The 20839-nt window shown below is 31.6% G+C and overlaps 1 protein-coding gene across 11 annotated transcripts in view; it reads left to right on the forward strand.

The window, feature by feature from the left end:
- LOC140742280 (homeotic protein antennapedia) overlaps positions 1-20839 on the forward strand; it is a 246585-nt gene that overhangs the window by 128587 nt on the left and 97159 nt on the right. The window lies entirely within an intron of this gene.

The following is a 20839-nucleotide window of genomic DNA, read 5'->3' on the forward strand; positions in this document are numbered from 1 at the left end:
TCTTTATCAAATAAATTAATTAAACTTATCAACCAGTATCAGAGACAAATCTATGAGTACAAATAAAACTGAATTGTTTGTAACTCTGTAAAGATTTTCTAATTATTTTTTTAAATTTATGATCTGCTATAATTATAGGGTACATTTAAAATTATAATTACAAACAACTATCAACTTTGAATAAATATTTTTTTTTCTTAAAAAACACATGTCTTATCAAATACATAAAATTTATTGATGAGGTGAACTTTTACAATACGTACAAGATCATTGAGATATTATATACAGATATAACAGTATCAATCACTAAATCTTTTGGTATGTACAAAAAAAAGCATGCAAAAACTATCTATCTAGTGAGAAATGGCCGCCGAAACGCCGGGTGGGGAGATCGGGGTAGAGTGGGGACAAAAAACTAATAATAACAGCGTGTGTCACCCCATCACCGCTGTCCCGACCGGGCCGCACCTACCCGTCACTCGTGTGAACTTGTAGGCCATGTTGGATCGGACAGATTTGGAGCGATTTTATTTTTTCTCTTATTTCTTCAACGGATGTGAGATAAGGAAAAGGATGCTGCGTTCAGTCACACAAACCATATGTGATTAAATATCAAACACGTTATTTGTGATTTTTGGTGTCTTCTGATTTAAAAATTGAGCCATAATATCCAACATCAAATAATGTTTTATATTACTAGGATTTAAATTTCTCAGATCTATACACCTACAAGTTAGTATATAAAGAGGAAATGTAAACGATTCGTTATTTAATAGACGGTATGAAACGGTTGAAATAATAATGTATTATTTACTTATCTAACACTGTAATTGCTATGAATTATGTTTGTATCTTATAACCCGGCAAGTATTTGTTACAATTTATTAAGTTTCCTGTCAAACTACATTTATCTACATTATCAAACGACGCGCAAACCCGCGTCGTGTATTACTGGCGTAATTCATAAAATAATTTGATTTACGGCGCACCCATTATCGAGGTGGTCCAAGTGAGTAATCTGTGGTGTAATCTACCGTAATTATAACATACAGGGCTAGTGTAAGTCACGATTTGAGCTATCTAGGCAGGGCGAGTTTAAAAAGCGCTTGTTTCTACACGCTGTAGATGTACGTAGATGCCGTAGCGGGCATCTGATTATAATCGCGACCGACTCGACGTTGGTGGCACACCTGGCGATGCTAAAATATTGGTATATAAACATTTTATATCGTTTATCGTTTGCTTTTTTCTTTGCATTTCATTAAATTTCTGTACAAAGGTTTTGATATTTTTATTCGTGCTTATCAATTAATTGTCAATCTACTTTTTTTTGAGAACGTTTAACATCAAAAGGTTTAATTTGTAAATGAGTTAACGAGTTATAAATACAAAATCAAATCCATATTTATCTATTAAAATTACATCAAGTCATTGGTTTTGAATATTGATTCAATGACGAATATTGATTCAACACATAATATCAATAATTCGACTCTACTATAGTATCTGTTATATTGTACAGACACAAGGCGCACGCTCAGGTAATCTGAATCAGGAATAAAAATCTGATAATCGATATTGGCAATTTACTGGCAACTTTTAGGTAAATCAAGAACTTTACATCCAATACATAAATTATATTACAACAAGCACAATATGTAATAATAGAGTCAGGAGAGTTCAATCCAGTAACGGTAGGTGTGCCTCTATCTTAAAGTTAAGACCGTGAGTCAAAGCAGCGATAATCCTGGATGTAAACACGCGAAACACGATCACTTCGGAGGCCGTAGCTCGCCCTTGCTCGAATGTAAACTATCTGAGCCTATGTACTTAGGTACAACTGTTTCTACTTTATATAAATTAGTCGTTTGGTAATTATAGGTGTACTGTCAAATAAGGTGCTCAGTTGTGTGCTGTCACATTTTTTTAATAAAGCTTTGTGTATTATTTTTTTATAGTTATTAACATGTATAAATATTGTAAAAAAGTATCTAAATGTAAAAACGTTAAATGAATGTTACATTAGATTTAGATCGGAAATTTTTATCTTTTTATTTGAATTTGTCTGTCACAGAATTCTTTTTTTTATTCGTAGAAATATTCATTAACTAATCGATGTATATAAATAGATATCCGTAGTAAGTAGTATTAAAAATTTGAGAATAAGGGACACGCTATAGTCACGCTAAATTAAATTCAAATATCGAAAGAGGAAGTCGCCTCGCCCTCGTCTCTCCGAGATTTATTATATTTGTCCTCCGCTTATTTCATTATTGCCTGCCGCTCTAAAACAAACGTATTTAATATTTTAAGTTCGGACTAATTCTTTGTCAATAACGTATAATTGCAAGTCAATACATAGCTACCTACATAATTAGCAAGTATTAAAGAAAAAGTATTTTTCGGTAGTACTTTGATTTTATTAGAGAAGTGGTGTTGATGAAGGACCTTTATTATTGTCACTTTTATTAATTAAACATATTTTATGTCTAGTAAAAGTATTACTATTTAGACGAAAAAATGTCGTAAGGTTTTTTTTTATCTTACAAACTCACTTTGATAGCTTTGAGGAAATTTCTTAAAAATAAGTTTCTAAAAACTAAGGTTAAATGGTTCTCTGAATTTGAAATAAATTGGTATCCCAATATTCCCTAACTTAATTACGGGAATGCATGACAGTAAAAAAGCTTTATGCCTACCTTATAAAATCTGGCAGAAAAATGATAAACGGCAAAGGGCTTTAATGGATTGAGTGCTTTAAAACAAGAGAATCGAGGGGGGTTCAACCTTTCGGTATGTAAATAGGATGAAAATCGTTTTCTAACTAAAAGCGCGCAAAAAGTTTTGATGCTCTCCTGCTGCGATCATAGTATACGGAAAAATACGTATTAAATAGTACCGTTATTAACATATTAACCTCGACACGATTTTAATAAAATTACTCGTTAACCCAATTTCCTTTATTGAAACAGCTAGAACATGCGATCGTTGCAATAACATTCGGTTACAAGTGTGACAAAATTCTCGTAATTTTTTACATATACAATCACTTATGAACCGAAACCGTGAATGAATATCTGTCTCGTTCACACTTGGGAATAACCTTATCAATCTAACACGAATCGAACAATAGCGTCGCATGTTTGATTTATACAGTCGTTTAGTAGAAACATTACGGATAATTATAGTCGGACCGCGTGATGTTAATGCTTTTGCGATATTTCAATTCAACACAAAAAGTGACGGTTAATTAATATGACTAATTAGTACGAATTGACTATCGAGAAATAAACGTAAACAAATAAAAATATGTTCGCAAATTCATCTATTGACACGTACATGCATACGAACAAACAGGTGAAGCTAATAATTGCAAAGCATGAAAAATGTTAGTAGGTATTGGATGATTTTCATAATTTATTTTCATGTTTTAAAGATTGTCTTTGATTTGCTCTCATGACAATTTAAACATTTGTTCTTATGACTATCTAATTTCTTGAATTAATTATAATTACTAATTATTCCTTTACTAAAAAGTAAATCAAAAGTTGCTGTTAGTATATAGTTAGTCCCAGTAGGATGATAACCCATACACCTGTTGCTATAAGATATATATTTGTTTAATTCAGTTCCTAATGTTTTTATCGTCGCCATTAAATGCTAACTACGTCTTCTAAAGCAACATAATAAAGGTATACAAGCGAAACGTTCAAAAAGTTTTATAGGTACATAGATTACTTGTTGCCTTGCACCGAACAAATCTTAAATTGCGAACTGTCAATTCGGCGCTAGGTACAAATCCCAAGACGTCTCGCTCCTGCTACACTCCACAAAGCCGAACAGAAGTAGGAGCTCAGCTCGCGAGCTTTTCAAGGGTGGTGGCTGCTTTCGGCGGGAAAGCGGCTTGAAGGGGTGGGGTGAGGGGGTGATGGCTCGTATTGATTTAGTGCCGTCGTCGACGGAGCTATGTACTGTAGGTAGAAGTATCGCCGTCGCTTGATGCGCTTTCTTTAGGTGGCGATGGACGATGCGTTTTGGCGTAAATTTAACTTCAATCACAAATTAACGTTAAATTTATATGATATATAAACGTTGAATGTATGTCTACATGATATGATATAGATTACCATCACTAGTAAAATTATTTAATATGATAGTAACGTATTTATTATCCATAAGGAATATAAGTAGATACAATCGCGCGATATCGATCGTTTCATTAAAAATAACTACTAATAAAAACCTTCAATGGTAATAAAATTAAGTCCTATACTTATACGGTATGTTTGTATTATTAACAAAAATAACCCATTTTAAATTAAGTTCTCACTTTCAAGATCCTTATATGAGATTACGGCAATGATCGATTAAAGCACTAATCCAATGTAATCTATGATCAGATAAGAATAATGGGTAATATTATGGAGTTGATTTCTTTCAAACCATTATTTAAAGTCAACACGTAGTATTGTTCACGTAAGTCTTCATAAGTTATGATTTTTAAAGATATCTATGAAATTATTAATTTTATAAGTTTATGAAACGAATGATACATAAACTTGTATTATTTATTGTAAATATACTTACATATTTATTGAAGGATTAACTTTTATAGTGTTATAATGCCTTATGTATCAAAAATACATAATGACGGTAATATAAAACATTTTGGTCTCATGACTCCAATTTTAAACAAGAATTTAAAAGCTTGCCATAATCTTATTAAAAGCTAATACGTTTTATGTTCGAAAAGTTAAAAATAATTATATTTGCAAGCGCTTTTTTATGCTGCAGCGCTGGATTCCCACAGGACGCCCTAGCGTCGAAGATTTAAATGGATATTTAACTTTAGTCTCAAGGAACCTAAAGTCTATTGCTTTTAACGTCCTCCGAGTACGAAAGCTTTTTTCTTAAGAGGGGAACTTACGGAGCTTTTAGCAAATGGTTTAAAATCGCCTTATTTAAAAACTTGTAGAAACTTTTAAAACTAGAGCTAGATTTTGTCGTCTCTAAAGACTTTCGGTGTTGTGAGATTTTGTGTTTTATATTTTAATAGAAAATGTATAAGTATACGTATGATTTGTATTGTGGTAATGTTTTATAACTTACTATCTTTGCTTTGCACGAAAGTTCATGGAGACGATTAGAAAAAAATGTATTCTTAATACTTACCATTATTATTACTTACCATTATGTTAATGGATTTGAAGCATCAACTAATAAGCTGTTGACGGCTTTATTATAAAAAAAAACTCTCATATAAGACCATAGACATAGAATTATTTCGCTATGACATCCTATATCTATGTATAAGACACTTTTTCACCCATCTATATTGGAACAGTGTACGAGTAAGTTATAGAACTCACGAATTTTTAAGGTTAACTACATGGTTAACTACAGTGAAAAATAAAAAAACTTCGTGCCACAGAATACAATAACAGTTAAAGAAGTGAAAGTAGAAGCGATCGATAAATAAATTGTATTTTTGTTTTGAAAAATAAAGTGCACTCGTAACCACATGAAATACTACCATAAAAACTAACAGTTAGTAAGGTGCGCCGTCTATGAGGTAAATTATTTCATAAATTATTTTGTAATCCGCCATGAAGATGTACTGGCCATAAATGTCGTTGATAATAGCCACAGAGTAAGCACGAACAGAGTAATACTTTCGTCCAATTATTACCGCACTCAATTATCATTTAAATTTAAAATACTGTTAATAGAAGTTGTAATCATGTTTTAGTAGACGATAATAATTACAAGCAATTAATAGATCAATTTGAATTAACCATGTCAAGCATTGACTATAATTATTGTGTGCTATATCTGTAATTATTGTATTTGAATGTAATCTACCTAAGTAACTTTTTTAGGGCATGAAAAGGGATTATAGCTATGTGTCTGGTATTAAACTAAAATTGGTGATATTCTAACAGGTGTATTAAAATAATAAGTATTCACAGAGTTAGTATTTTCGTATTTATGATTGCTTTAAAATTGGTAATATCAATAAATATCAAGAATTTATCGTATTTCTCTGTTTGATAAGTAGTCTATGGAAGAGTAAAAAATTTATGGCAGCGGTGGTGCCTGCGCCTACATTTTACAGCCGATTTCGGTACCACTTCCTACTTATTTTAATTGCTCAGTTTTAATTACAATACTGATGATAACCATCGTAATCTTATAACCACCACACCATCACAAATCACACTATTGTTTTGGTTCACACACAGTCAAACATGTAGTTTTATTATTCCGTTTCAGCCATTAAATCTGCAACTCCAAAAATTTGAATTAAAATCATCATAATAAATAGCTTTAGATAAAATGCTTCCGCAAATAATATAATAATTGCTCTTATCAGATATAAAAACTTTCGTGCTATCATAACTTATATTTTTCTGCCACGCACCTCATATTTGCAATTCACATACACAGTCGCCTGCCAGGTAGGACTTCTAAGTTATATTTTATTTATAACTAGGTTCGTAAAGAATCCCTCGTTGTAATTTTTACTATTTTTTCTCGATTGAGCTCTTGTGGTTTAACAGAGAATTATCTCATTATTTATTTGATCAACATTAAGTGTTACGTACGCAACTTAAAATGTACAATTTATTTTCTTTTTGCTGTTTAGTTTTTCAAAGTTTGTATGCTATAAATTCGTAATCACTATCAGTTTATTATAAGTAGAAACTATCAGTCCATAAAATATTAAATTCAGAGGTCATCACTCGCACACCATTTCAACACAAACATGTTAATTACTGAACTCACAGAGGATATCATTTCCTCACGTTTGATTTATGTGAAACCGTGAAGAGTGGGAGCGTACATGTCACTGGCGAATCGAGTTCGAGTCCGATCGAGTTTCGATTTACAATAGTAACGTCTACCGGAAACCAGCGGGTGTTCGGTCTCATAATTATATTCACGGATGATATTTTTGAACTTTCACGTGAGCTCTTTATATCGTCGTTTTTTTTCCTAAACTTTGTGATTTACGTCACCAGTCGGATTCTCTGAATGTCGGGGAGCGTCGAAAGCTTTATGTGACTTCCAAATTTATTTTGTTTTAAACGATCCTATAGTCCTGTCGCCCACATATTTTAGGATGAGAAAGTTGTGAAAAAACTTAGCTGTGTATGTCCTTTTGACATCTTTGTGTTAAAAGACTGAGAGTTTTCTATTAATATTGATACATCCACATTCATATTGCATTAAGGCACCTTATTAGCTATTTTGTTCATAAAAATGTTAATATGAGAGTCCATTAGTATATCAAAAGCTGCATTTCCATTACACAAAGCTGCATTCACCTCAAACAATTAGCGCACTGGAGTGTTACTGAGGAGTCCGTTCCTTTTCTCTGTTAGTTTTCGCTCTCGTGCACTTTTCCGGGAAAAGAAAGGAAAAGATTTACGTCGCGTCGGTTCTTCCGTCGGTTTGTAGCAGAAACATTAGTGTTGTAGCTTACTTGTTTTCGTTATTCGAATCATAGCTGACAGAAACATTATTTCACGAAATTCTCGCTAAGTTCTACCTCATCTCTAATAATAATTTCTGTGTATTTTGGTCGAAGTTATTCATCAAAAGTACAAAAGTCACACGATTAAGTTAAACGCTAATATGAAAACTAAGTATTTGCATGAATACCTTACTTGCGTATTATTTCTGATGTAAGTATTAACGGAAACCCATACTTCAATATAGCATAATCCATCATAATTATAAAAATATTCGTTTATTTAGACAAGCGTAGTACAAGGTCATGGTGCCCTGGTGACTAACTTGATTTTGGGGCGATTACCAATCGACCTTGGGGTCTATCACCTGGATATAACCATACGTGGACAACCCTAAATTAATACGAGCAAAATTGGACAGGTGTGTGCAATTGTTTTAAGCTTACGATCAATTATTTTAGCTATCCGCAGTATGTGTTAATAAGGCTTTTAATTAAGCACTTAGAGCTTTTTTCTCTGACTAATGCTTTCATATAAAAGCGAAACTGGCTGTATTAGTTGCACCTGCTTAACTATTAAATGTTTCCGTTAAAATATTATAAAAATTAATTTCAAATTCCTTGCCGACAATGACAAAACAAATCTATATACAAAGTTAACATTTATAATTATTCATTAAACATTAGTACCGAATAGTATATAACAGTATTTTAGTTCTAAGGTGCCGACACATCGCTAATGATAATTATTAATTACCTGTTACTAATAAGTATCTAACATTGAGTTTGATTGTACTTTTAGTACCTATTATTTGATAGTTATGTTTACGAAAGGTACGTCATGAAACCGGTCTGGTTAGTTATCATAGACTAACAATCTCTAGACTTCGTAAGTACGATTTAAAATTTCTAACATACGAGTTCATTATGAACTTAATATAATCATCAGTCAATTATTTTTCTACTAGTACTTCTTGTGTGTGTATCATCACATTGTAATACCTATATAAGTGTGTGTGTGTGTATCGTCACATAGTAATACAGCTATACGTAACTTGACTTTATTAAACTCTTCGAACAAGTATAAAATAGCTTTTTAACCCTGCTTGTAAGGGAAGCAACGATATGATATGAGTGCTACCTTCAAAAATGTACATGTGTGTTTCTGCAGTATGTACCTACCTATATCTATGTGTCAAACCCAAAAATCTATTGGGATCTAAAATTCTAACCGTATTACGATTTGGTATAGTTACTTAATACTAACACTGTTAAGTAATGCACAAGTCGCAGCGTTCATTATAGTGTCCGATCAGGCAATGTACCGGGTTCTATCCCTGGGCAGGCCAGCATCTACATGGCAAATTTACGTAACTAATCTGGATCCTAGAGTTTAATGCAATTATTAAAACACATTTACTAAATATATGTTTAGGAAACACAAACATTTTTCATCATTCCGTATTACTTTAGATCACTTTTGACATGTTAACTAACCATAAAATAAACTTATGTACAAGCTACTTCGCAAACTGATAGAATAGATTAAAATTACCTAATTATAATAAACATAAATAGCAAATGTAGGCACTTAGGAATAAAAAATGTAGTTACCAACACATGGTTTTGTCGACAAATTTCTATCGTATAGCCAAAAATGGTAATAAAACCAAATTTATGTAGTGCCTTGTACCATTTCACGCAAGCGTTCATGTCAAAATATAAGATTAATTGAAATGATTTGTCGTTAGTAAGCAAAATGTTCATTATTTTAGTATATACACTTAAGATTTGTTGGATACTTACGTATTAATACAGGTAATTAATGAAGTTATCAAAAGACAAGTGCTTGTAGATGTTCATTGATAAGGAGTATAATTTAAAAAAATATCTTCTTAATACCCATTTTCATATTGTAACTGGTCTTCGTTTTTAATGTTTTTTTAAGTATGAACACATGCAATAACTTTTTGCTAGTATAATATTAAAAACAAACCTACCTATGTTGTCTAAATGTACGTATAATTAATCTTAAAAGAAATATATTCTTCAGGAATAACTTAAAATATTTTAGTTGTGTTGTTAGAAAGCGTAAATAAGCAATTGATATCCTAGGAATAGAATCACAATTTCAGAAGAACCAATCTTGATTTTCTAATTCCTTAATCTTCATAATTGTACCGCTAACATTAATCATAATTTACGGCCTATTTTCATTTTGTAAGTCACTCCACAATAGCGTAGAATAAGTTAATATAATCCAATTAAAATTTCCTTCGACTTCTGTCCCGGATCGTGTTTCAAATTCGAATAAATCTCCACTCGAACTCGTCCGACGGAAATAGCACTTCGTCCGTCCATAAATTTCAGTCTATTTAAGCAATCTCAAACGAAAAATCAGAAATGAGCCGCATACATGTCGCTTTACACATAACTGTCACTTAAAATACGAGAACATTCGTTACATACAAGTTTTTTCCTAGAGCCAAAAGGTGCGTTTATAGAGAGACGGTTTCTGGTAGCCAAAAGCACTAAAGTCATAGCTTCACTATTTGGGTAAAAATAAAAATATTTTTGTTTATAATTTATTTCATAAAGATGTCGGAATCTTAAGTTTTTAGGTTAAGGATAATAAATTTTCACAATATCAAGTAACAATCTATATTTTTTAAATGGAATTAAGGCATTCACTGGTTACCCGCGCTAACATTCTGTGTCTATATAAAGGGGTTCACACACAAACCTTACTCAAACCACAAAAGCATTCGTTGAAAACATTTTTTCTACAAGCAACCTCGTGACTACTTTACGAATAAAGGTAGCAACATGGATCTGATAAGGAACACCTTTGCGATCTCCACTAACCCCTTTACGCCGTACATTTGTACAAAGTGAGCTGTTTTCACTAAAATGAATTATAGCGGTCTAATCGGCGCGTAGTAATATATTTTATTTTTGTTATTATCAGCGTCACAATCAATGCGAAGCGTTAGCGCGAGATAGGCATCGGGTAAATAATTAATGCAAATTTATGGAACGCGCGGGATTCCGTACAGCCACGCCGCCTAGACTTGTTGCTATATGTTCTAGGTATCAGTGGAAGTATCAAATTGTCTTCACATTCAATAAATTGTTCTTGGGTTTCAAACTTTTTCTTTTGAATGTAATATTAAATTGCTAAGTTTCTTCTTTAATTTCACATTTCGGCTTCTAATGATTTTATTAAATTATTATTTATGAAAATACAATTAATATTTTAATTATATTATTGAGTGATTTTAAAAGATAAAGAATTAAAAGATTTTTTTATTTATTACTCAAATAGGTTCATAAGCCAAATATTATTTATATAATATACTTCTTTATTTTATGTTATTTTATTGTAAAAAGTTGATTGATTATGTTGATAATTTGTTTAATTTAATTAGATATAAATCATTAATGTTCCACAAGAAGTAATTTTCTTTAAAAATAAATTCAGAAACGGATTTGTCATTACGACTTCATTAAATTAAATACAAACTCAAATTAATTATGTAAGTATACACACTACAATTCTATTTAAAGTATTATAGTTAAAATGTAAATTATTTGAATAAAATCCTCAGATTTTATTTTCTCAGGTTAAGAAACCCTGATCCAGTGTATATCAGGAAGTTTCGATGTCCATTCAAACGTGGGAATCATCTTAACGGTAGTCTAAGAAAATGATAATCATCTAAACTAGTTTTAATTTGCCGGCTTAGTGAAATTCGTTGTATATTTAAGATTTACATCCTGGGGGCCTAACACCATATTTTAAAAAACATTATATTTCAGAAAAGTTTTATTTTAATATTGCATCAACGTCTTGCTTTTTTTCATACCACGACCTCTTTAAAACAGTTTTGTTTTATTCCTACCGAGTGATGTAAAAGAATGAGTAGTTTGTCTATTCCTTATCCAAGAGGAAACGAGCTACGGAAACTAGTAATTTCGACCGACATCATACAAAACTTCTTATTTTAATATTGTAAAAACAATCTTACTTTAACGAGGTCGTGGTACGAAATTTCAATGTATGATTAAAATAATATTGTTTTAAGAGATGATAGTAGGCTCCCTGCTAGTTCATATTTCATCGACATTTGTACCACTATTTATGGCGATCTTCCATTTTCTTGACACAAGTAGGTAATTATTGCAAACTTTCGACAGTTAATTAATGTAGGTCGTCTACTGTTGTGTTAGTTAATTAATTTCACATCGGGTATTCTGTTTCGATTTTTTATTTTATTTTCCTTAAATATTTATTCTTTCAACTTAAATTAGTATGTGATAACGAGTTTTGTGACTATTGATGTATGCAAATTTAACTAAAATAGATTGAACGTTAATCTATACATTAGGCTTTGATTTCTATTAAGGTAGGTTCATATTTCAATGAAGTGTCATAGAAGTTCCAAGTGCGTCATAGAGCAGTTATTTAATGACAAATACTTAAACATTTTTTTCAAAAGCAACTATAACGTAATATGAAGATGGAAGCTCTACTGAAAATGTCTACATACCTATTATATATATTTGTGTGAAAGTGACGAAAGTTTTAGGCATTAACTTTTCATTCTTCTTCCCTAAGATTTTGAATGGTCATTGACCTACTTTAAAAAGGAATTTTGCCGTAAACACAACAATTCCATTTGCAGTTCGTTGATTGTCGCAACTATTGCAGATGTGTTACTTCTCCCGAATGGCTTTTCTGTTGTATTTAATCCTCATACGTCAATTTTCACTTAATGTAAGCATATATTGCATAATTGTATGCTTAGAAACTTTCTTTGTTTCAATGGAAAAACCCTGGAAAATGTCCAAAGGCATCAATCATTAATGTCATTACCATCAGGTGGCCTGTCTGTCTGTTTACAAAGCTTTCCATAAAAAAGTAAGTCAACGATAAATTACAAAAACTTAAATTTATTACGCCATAAAATTTTATTTGGTTTTTGTTTTTATATTCGAAACCAATAAAATACTAATATAAATTCAAAAGGCGTATTCAATTATTTGTGGGAAGTGAACAATCCTAAACGATAATATTATTATACTGTAATTATATTGAAATAACATGACATAAAGACGCATAAACGATGAAGTAATTGCCATAATTTAAAATTATTAAGGCGCGATTACACATAAAATGTTTTACACTATCTCCTCGAACCAGTTCGGAATACATGACTTATGATACTCGTGTAACTAAAACATGGATTCGTAATATGTTTTTCTAAACGTCATGTTAATATGATAATGCGTATTTACTATTCATGAATTAATTTAACTGATAATACACTGTTTTTTCTGAAATTGTAGTGACATAATAAAAGATAATAATTATCAAAATATAATGAAAGTACACATTTATAAAATGTACGCTTAAATTAATATATTTTTAGATGACATTTTCCATCGAAAAAAATCTTAGACTTAAAAAATCATTTACAAGTTCACTCTCTATTGACATAATTTACAGTTATCTTAAACTTAAACTGTTGACGGACTACAAACTGGCCGACGTAATTAACTGACGTAAGTCCGTTGATTAAATTTCATTATCGTGTCGGTAGCGCAATATTTTAATTATGCTTCTTATCCACCTTAATTTTAAGTTCGAAGACAGGTTATTTCGCTTTGGTCGTACGTTAATTTGGATGGGCACAAATTAATTATGACTGACAGCAGTTAATATCTTAACTTAATATGTATATTCTTTTAATAGCTTTTAATATGAAATTAATGAAAATATAATTATTATAATTTATACTTTTTGTCTAACTCTACACTTGGTTAGGTAAGATTTATTTACTAGCGATTTCAAGCAGTACAATGACCTTGCCAGTTAATTAACGAAACGAATAAAGTGGAAAATGTTTATATTTTTATCGGAACTTATTTTTACTTTTATAGATTAAACGTACTATAGTTTTAACGCAATGTTATTTACTCCGTTGACCGCAAGGTGTCCGTGCTCTCGCTAGTTTCGTAATTAATCGTAAGAGCAGTTGATTGTACCGATGACAGGGGAATGATCCGATAAATTTATCGCTCCCTGCGTGCGAGACCGTAAATTATTTCGCGGATTCATGCCACTTCAAATTGTTTTTAGAACACCTCAAAATCGTGTGTCGTACGCTTAATAATAAAATATTTAATTTAAATTCTTTATTTAAATTGTAAATTAAATATAAAAATAATTCTAAATTTACCTGCTTTGAATAACAATTATGAAGATTTTAAACCAAATTCAAAACGTAAAAAATAAGTACTTAAATAAAGAATTTCGAATACAATTTAAAACATAATTTACGAAATACCAGTCGATAACGAGCGGTACTCGTTGTAATTAGAATCGGAAGCGCTACCCCACGGGTGGCATTATCGATAAAAAAATCGAGCACGTACCACGATAAGCTATCTATCGATGTTCGGTACAAAAATCGTTGGTGGCACCTACTTAATCATGTCTGTAGTGTGCACCTGCCCGCATACATATTCATTAGACTCGTATCGGTCCACAGTCAATATCAATGACTGTTTTCGCGACACTGCTATGGATACGCCGAGATAAAATACATGAATTATTCCGATCGAAAAAGAAACGAGTTATTCCATTCATGATAGCCATATGACGTTTAATGAAAGGATAATTAGGATAAGCTTTGTATAGAACTCGACATTGATACCGTTTTTTAATGAAGCTAGTAATGATGAAGCTATTTAAGTATCGCATTTATGTTTACCTACCGGTACTAGTTTTTTCTCGATCGCGTACATACATAAATCATCTTTTAAACTTTTGCTACGTGAGTGATATATTTATATATTAACGGTATATTTTAATCGTTTTCGTTTTTGGTTACTCGTATTTAGCGTCTAAATTTATATTTATTTACCAATAAAATAATAATAATTAAAAATATTAATATGGGGATCAAACCCATATGTTTATAAAATACAGATATCAAAAATTATTCAAACTAAAATAAGATTATATGTATTAATATGCACATAAAATATTTAACAATATTTACAGATACATAATTCTAATAAACTAGATACATAATTCGAATAAACTATTCAATTACAAGTTTACTTATTAACATTACATTTAGAATTTTACTAATAAAATATACTAAAGTTCAATGCATATTTATTGTATGCTAGTACAATAAGTATCCTTGGCCGATGGCGTAATAACACTGGAGGGCTTGAATGGCCTTTATCCACACCTTGTTCGTGTATCGATTGTTATGAAGTGTTTACAATCAATGAAATTGCTTATTAACACAATAACTTTAAATTAATTTTATTCTATACATGTAGTGTTTAACAACGTTAAAATTGTATTGAAGCAAATTAACTTATATAAGATGTTATAACTCATTCTTTACTGAGTACCTAAGTATGTAGAGATTGGGATTCATTTGTAATATGTTATAAATATGCATAATATTGGTGTTCAACTATATCCAGTAGGTATTTGGTGCATTGTTGTTTTGTAGTTATTCTGTATAAAAAGAAAACCTTATTGTTTTTATAATTGAAGTTTATCATAACAAGAAAAGAATACATATCTACTTAGCATTTAATAATTAAAATTTCTAAGCACGTTGCATATATCATTGTAGTTTGTATATTAAAATTAAAATATCATTATAATATAATATGTAAACGTATATTGTAATTAAACGAAATTTAATGAATTTTTGAAATAAATAAAAATATTTTTTGTTTCAAACAAAAATCACATAATTATTTCTTACTAAGAACCAGGCAACCGGAAAACGTACAAAATTGTCTTATATTTACTTACTAAGCTTCTAACTTTGTAGTATAGACAAGAATCTTTAGTTTCCTGATGGTCGTTGAAAGGAATCTATGGCATACCTTAGATCTGTGCCGATTGTACCCGCTCTATAAAGTTATAGTATTTCCCTTTATAACTACGTTCATTCCTAATAAATACTACTTATGTTTTTGTTGTTATTGTACTGGTAATTGGCGGTACGGTTAATAAGAGATATGGAAACAAACATGGTTATAATAATTATAAATTATTTATTGCAAAGAATAAGTTTCAACTATAAAGTATTTAAAATAATTTTAATGTAAAGTTTAAATGTAAACATTAATGTTTACTTATTTAAAGAGGAGATTATTTTTAGAAATTAAAAGCATGATGGAGAATTTTTTTTTCGAAAGTCTAGAATCTATGCTAATCTGTCCAGTAGTAAATCTCCAATTTACTTCTGGGTATAACTCTACCCTAGATGACGCCATTCAGACCGAAAATGTGCTTCTTCTCTCTCTGCTTTCTTATATAAGAACTTCGTTTAACTGACCTATGCAGGTTTCTTAATGATATTCAATCTCAAATACGTACATAATTTCGAAAAACCTAGAGATGCCTGTCTGATTCAAACCCAGAACCTAGCATGAGAGGCTAAATTTCACAACTAGGCTGTGGTTTATAAACAGTACCAGATTACAAATAGTTACTGATTGACCTAATCCATTCTGGCGTTCTATATCGAGATCGCAGTCCGATACGTTCAACCTGTTTAGCTGTTGACAGCTGACAATGACAAAGTCCATCGGTAATGAGTACCGGTAGTTGAAATCTAATTGTCTCAGCCCATGTAACCGTTCTCGTGTATATGTCAGCTGAAGAAGTAACGTATGCGATTGAGCTCACTAGTGATCTTCTCGAATTACGCGCTTTGGTTATGTTTAGAGATTTTATTATTTTTTTAAAGTCGTATAATAACGCTTTCTTAACTCACTTCACTTTTGAAAGTGGTAGAACCCTCTGTAGTTCGACTTCGGCGGCACCAGCGCCACACCTTTTTCTGCGCTGCTGTATTCAGGTTTGAAGGGTATACTAAGGGAGACATACTTTTTCGAGCCGTTCCAACTTAGTCCTCAAGAGTAGCGGCGCATCTGTGACCGACCTCAGGTAGGAATAATTAATCCTATCTGGGATTGATTACAGATGTCCATGGGTGGCAGTAGCCACTTATCATCAGGTGGACTGCATGCTCGTCTGCTACTCGTATATTAGGTTTTAAAAAAAAAGACTCGTAGCACCACACTTTGAATTTTCCTGCGCCGTGGATGAATCAAAAGAGTACACTAACACTTAGAGCCAGGATAGAATGTCTACCTTGCCGGGGATTAAAACCCATTGCATGTAAGGCCGCTGCGGTGATAGCTCCGCTACGTAGGTCGTCAGTTCGGTGGATATGTATGTATTAAAATGTACGACGCTTTATGTAAGAGTTATGTGGAAATTATCGATTTCAAAATAATGATTCCGTAATGCTTATTGATACGAAATTAAAAGCGACTGTATAAAGTTCTGTCTGTTTATAATTAACCTAGGAAAGGACTACGATTCTCATATCAGAATTTTAAGGGAAGTTACAAGACTTTATATGAATTAGCAATGGTCAATTTTACGGAAAAGGAATCTAGCGACCAGAGATTTTTTTTTCAATGTGACTATTTGTACAGGTACTGGACTAATAAATTATATTTATTCGTACATTTATTTAATTTTTTTTTCTTTAAACAATGTGACAAATTCAATTTTTTTTAAATATATTTATTCAATTGGTTAGGTTAGGTTAGGTTAGGTTTTTTTTTATTTTTTTTTTGTTTTTTTTTTTTTTTCAAAACCATACGGTTAGGTTAGGTTAGGTTAGAGTTAGAAAGAAAGAAAGAATTAATCGATTTCGAACGGGCTGATGGCGATCGACGTCATTTTTTGATGTTAAGAGCTTAGTTTCTAAAATCGATCGATAGAGCCGTTTAAAAGTTATTAAAAAAAAAACATTTCAAAAAAATTTTTTTTGTAGTTTTTTTGAGATTTCTCAAAATCTACCGGTTCGAATCGGATAATAATAAATTGTTTGTCCAGTACCCGTATTAATAATTATAAATTGTTCGGACAGTACCTGTAGACTCAGCCTTTTTTTTTACTTCTCTAAGTCATATGTCACTAAACTGCATTGCAATCATTCCTCATCTAGAAACAATCAATCATTCAGTAAATTCTTATGTTCCACAATTGCGTAGGTACAGTTGGTACTCAGTTTAAATTTAAAAATACTTTGCTATACTACAGAGCGGATTGGAGACACGGGTTAGTGGATAAACCAATTACCGGAAGTTTGAACCGCCCGAAATAAGACAAGGGTTAATGACTATCTTATGATAACTGGGTTGGCTGCTTAACGAAGCTCCCAAATCAACATACATGACAAACTATTTTATTAGTAATTATTGTAAATAGAAAACCTAAAAGTAATTGATTGAGCCAAAAAATTAGACATACGAGTACATACAAAGGTACGCTCGAAAAACATTGCTCTCTACCTTCGGGTAAAAGACAATTTGCAAACACTTTCTCAGATACATAGAAGTTTTGTTGCCTACTGCCTACATCTATTATGATTCCACAGGTATAGTGACGTAGTACCCACCTTTTACAGTAACGAGGATATTAATCAAACGAACAATAGAAATAACATGCAAATATCACCAATTAAAATCGTTACATAGAAAGAAAAATGCAAAGAGTCGAATTCAATTTAAAATGAGATCAGTCTACGTTCCGCTTGGGCCCTCGTCGATCGGGACGAAATTGAAAAAGAGGAATAAAAAATTGGAGAGTGGAATAAATAAAAATAGAGATCCCGCTACAGCGCAAGTCGCCGTTGAAATGAAAATAAAACAGCAAAATGCTTTTTGTGGACGAAATAAATTAAAAAGTGTGTCGCGATTCTGTGAGCGAAAACCGGTGACGGGTTCGTAGCGTCCGCCCGATGGCCCGATGTCTATGACGTATTTTGTAGTTAGTTTACTATTGACATTTGCTTGGGTAAGAGTTTGAAGTTTCTCTGCTTGCGAGTTTAGAAAAGATTGACCTACATTACATCTTGTGACAAATTGTGGGATCAAGATTTTTAATTCATTCATTCATAATTCATTTATTCTCTTATAAATATTATTTCTGCCGTATAAAAGCATTATTTACTGTGTTTTGAAGAGTGATAAGACATATTTGGTATTTTAAGTATTCCAACTAAGTTTACAATCCAATTAGAGGTTGATTACAGATGTTCATGAGTGGCAGTGACGAGTTATTACCAACTTGGACTGCACGATAGTATGGTATTTCAGTTTCATGAAAAAGATAGATCAAACTTTCTCTCTAAAATTTATTAGTAAAGATACGTATAAATGATTTAAGTTTACTTTGAAAATAAAGTTTCACGACTCTTATATACTCAAAGGTAAACATATCATCTAGACATGAATCCAGTATCATTGAACGTTATGATAATGACAGATCTAACATTCCCTAATATGAACTACAAAATTCATAGATGAATGCACTCGAAGCGGTAGGCGTTCATAACAATGGGGTGCGTTACCTAAATTGTATTTGTGGGTCGTCACGCTTGGGGTGGGGGTAGGCGATTAGAGGGGTCTTTCCAGCCGTAGGTGGTTGCCCGTATTCATAGTCGATTGAAGTCGCGAATTGATTGATACTTGCAATTGTGCAAACTTTCTTAGTAACTAAAGAAAATGTTAGTTTCGTATATGCGGTATTAAAATTTTGTTTCGCATAAGAACAATTTATCTACCTTTAATCGACTTCATACTACTTCTATACTATAAATTTAGGTTTTAATAATTTGAAGTACATTATGGACGGACTTTATTATTAATAACAGACTCATATTCCTTATTATGTAGTTACATGTGTGAAATATACGTGAAAATAGGTTTCTAAATATTCCTTTAGTTACATAACTATAAAATTAAAAGCACAGTTTTAATCTCAAATAATTTAGCTTATAGAAAAACAGCATCGTTCATATGAAATTAATTAATTAATGTATATTAAAGAAATCGGATTTGCGAATTATTTATGTAATTTATGTAAATAGAGTGAAACCCGAAAAACATGAAATCCAAAAAAACAGCCTGATTATCGACATTTTATCATTTAAACTTCCTTCATGAATATACATACACATGTGGATCTGAAGACAGCTTTATGTGGTAGTATTTTTACGGAAAACATGTATATTGGTTTAGAAAACTCATTAATTAAGCAAATCATTTTAAATACTATATCTGATTTCTTAAAGTGCCTAATAATTAACATTCTTCATGTCCGAAACAAAAATATAGGCCTAGCACTTATTTTTATGTATTAGAAAACAATAAAATATGTGTTACAGAATAAATAAATAACTTTACTTCTATCTAATACGAAAGTCCAAAATCATAGTTAACATTTTTTGTAGGTTTGTACAGAAAAAAAAACTTTTAGTGAAGTAATTTTATCGTATTTTTTTAGCAAATTATTTTTTAAAGTACCGTATTATCGTAATTTTTTAGCAAATTAATTTTTAAGTACCGACCGTATTATTATTAAAAATGTCTATATATCGTCATAACGTGACGGTGTGTCCTATACATACACTCCCTTTGTAATCCGCGTTCCACTTAAGTTGTGGGGGCAATCGGGTGCCATACACATTACAAACATTTATGTACTCTTCTGATCCCAAACTAAAATTCGCTGATCAGTAATAACGTTAATAAATTAATTTATTTAAAAAACTATACAGGTGATAAAAAGTCATGTTTTTATTTTATTAAGAAATAGTTACTACCTTATTTGACTTTTTCTTCTTAGTGCTACCTAAAACCAATTACAGTCTGAGAAGTTTTGTAAACTTCCTGCAAGGAGTTTCAGAAACGTAAATTACATTAGTAGTTATCTACTTCTATTAAGCGTAATACCTCTTGTCTTTAGGAGAGTTTGAATTTGCGACTAGTTCATCCATTTAATCAAGAAAACTTTTGGCTTAGGTATAAATAAATTTGACAAATTCGTAGGTATTTTTGTATTTGTTGACAATTTTAAGTTAAAGTTTATTAGTGCATATAGGTTATCATATTACTGCTTTACACCAATAACTTGGATTTCAAAGTTGAATAACAACAAACTACCGTCGTTATAAACAAACTCGCAGTCGTAACTACGTACTCCACTTAATACGAAAGTAGTTCAAACAACGGAAACAGCAGTAGGCACTAATAACAAAGTTTCATCCCTTCGGATGGCTCCTACTGTCTCGAGAAAGTAGCGTTTAAGGCGAGAGGATGGTGGTGCAAGAAAGTTTTGTAAGAATTTTTAATGAGGCGTCGTTGGGGGTGCGACGCGCGGGGGTGGAGGGGGCGGCGTCGCGGCGGCGGCGCGGCAGTGCGCCGCGCGCGGCCGTCGCGCCGCCCGCCCAACAGTCGCCC

This window comes from Epargyreus clarus, unplaced genomic scaffold (genome assembly GCF_041222505.1).
Source record: "Epargyreus clarus isolate Ecla_fem2 unplaced genomic scaffold, WU_Ecla_fem_2.2 ptg000005l, whole genome shotgun sequence".
NCBI lineage: Eukaryota > Metazoa > Arthropoda > Insecta > Lepidoptera > Hesperiidae > Epargyreus > Epargyreus clarus.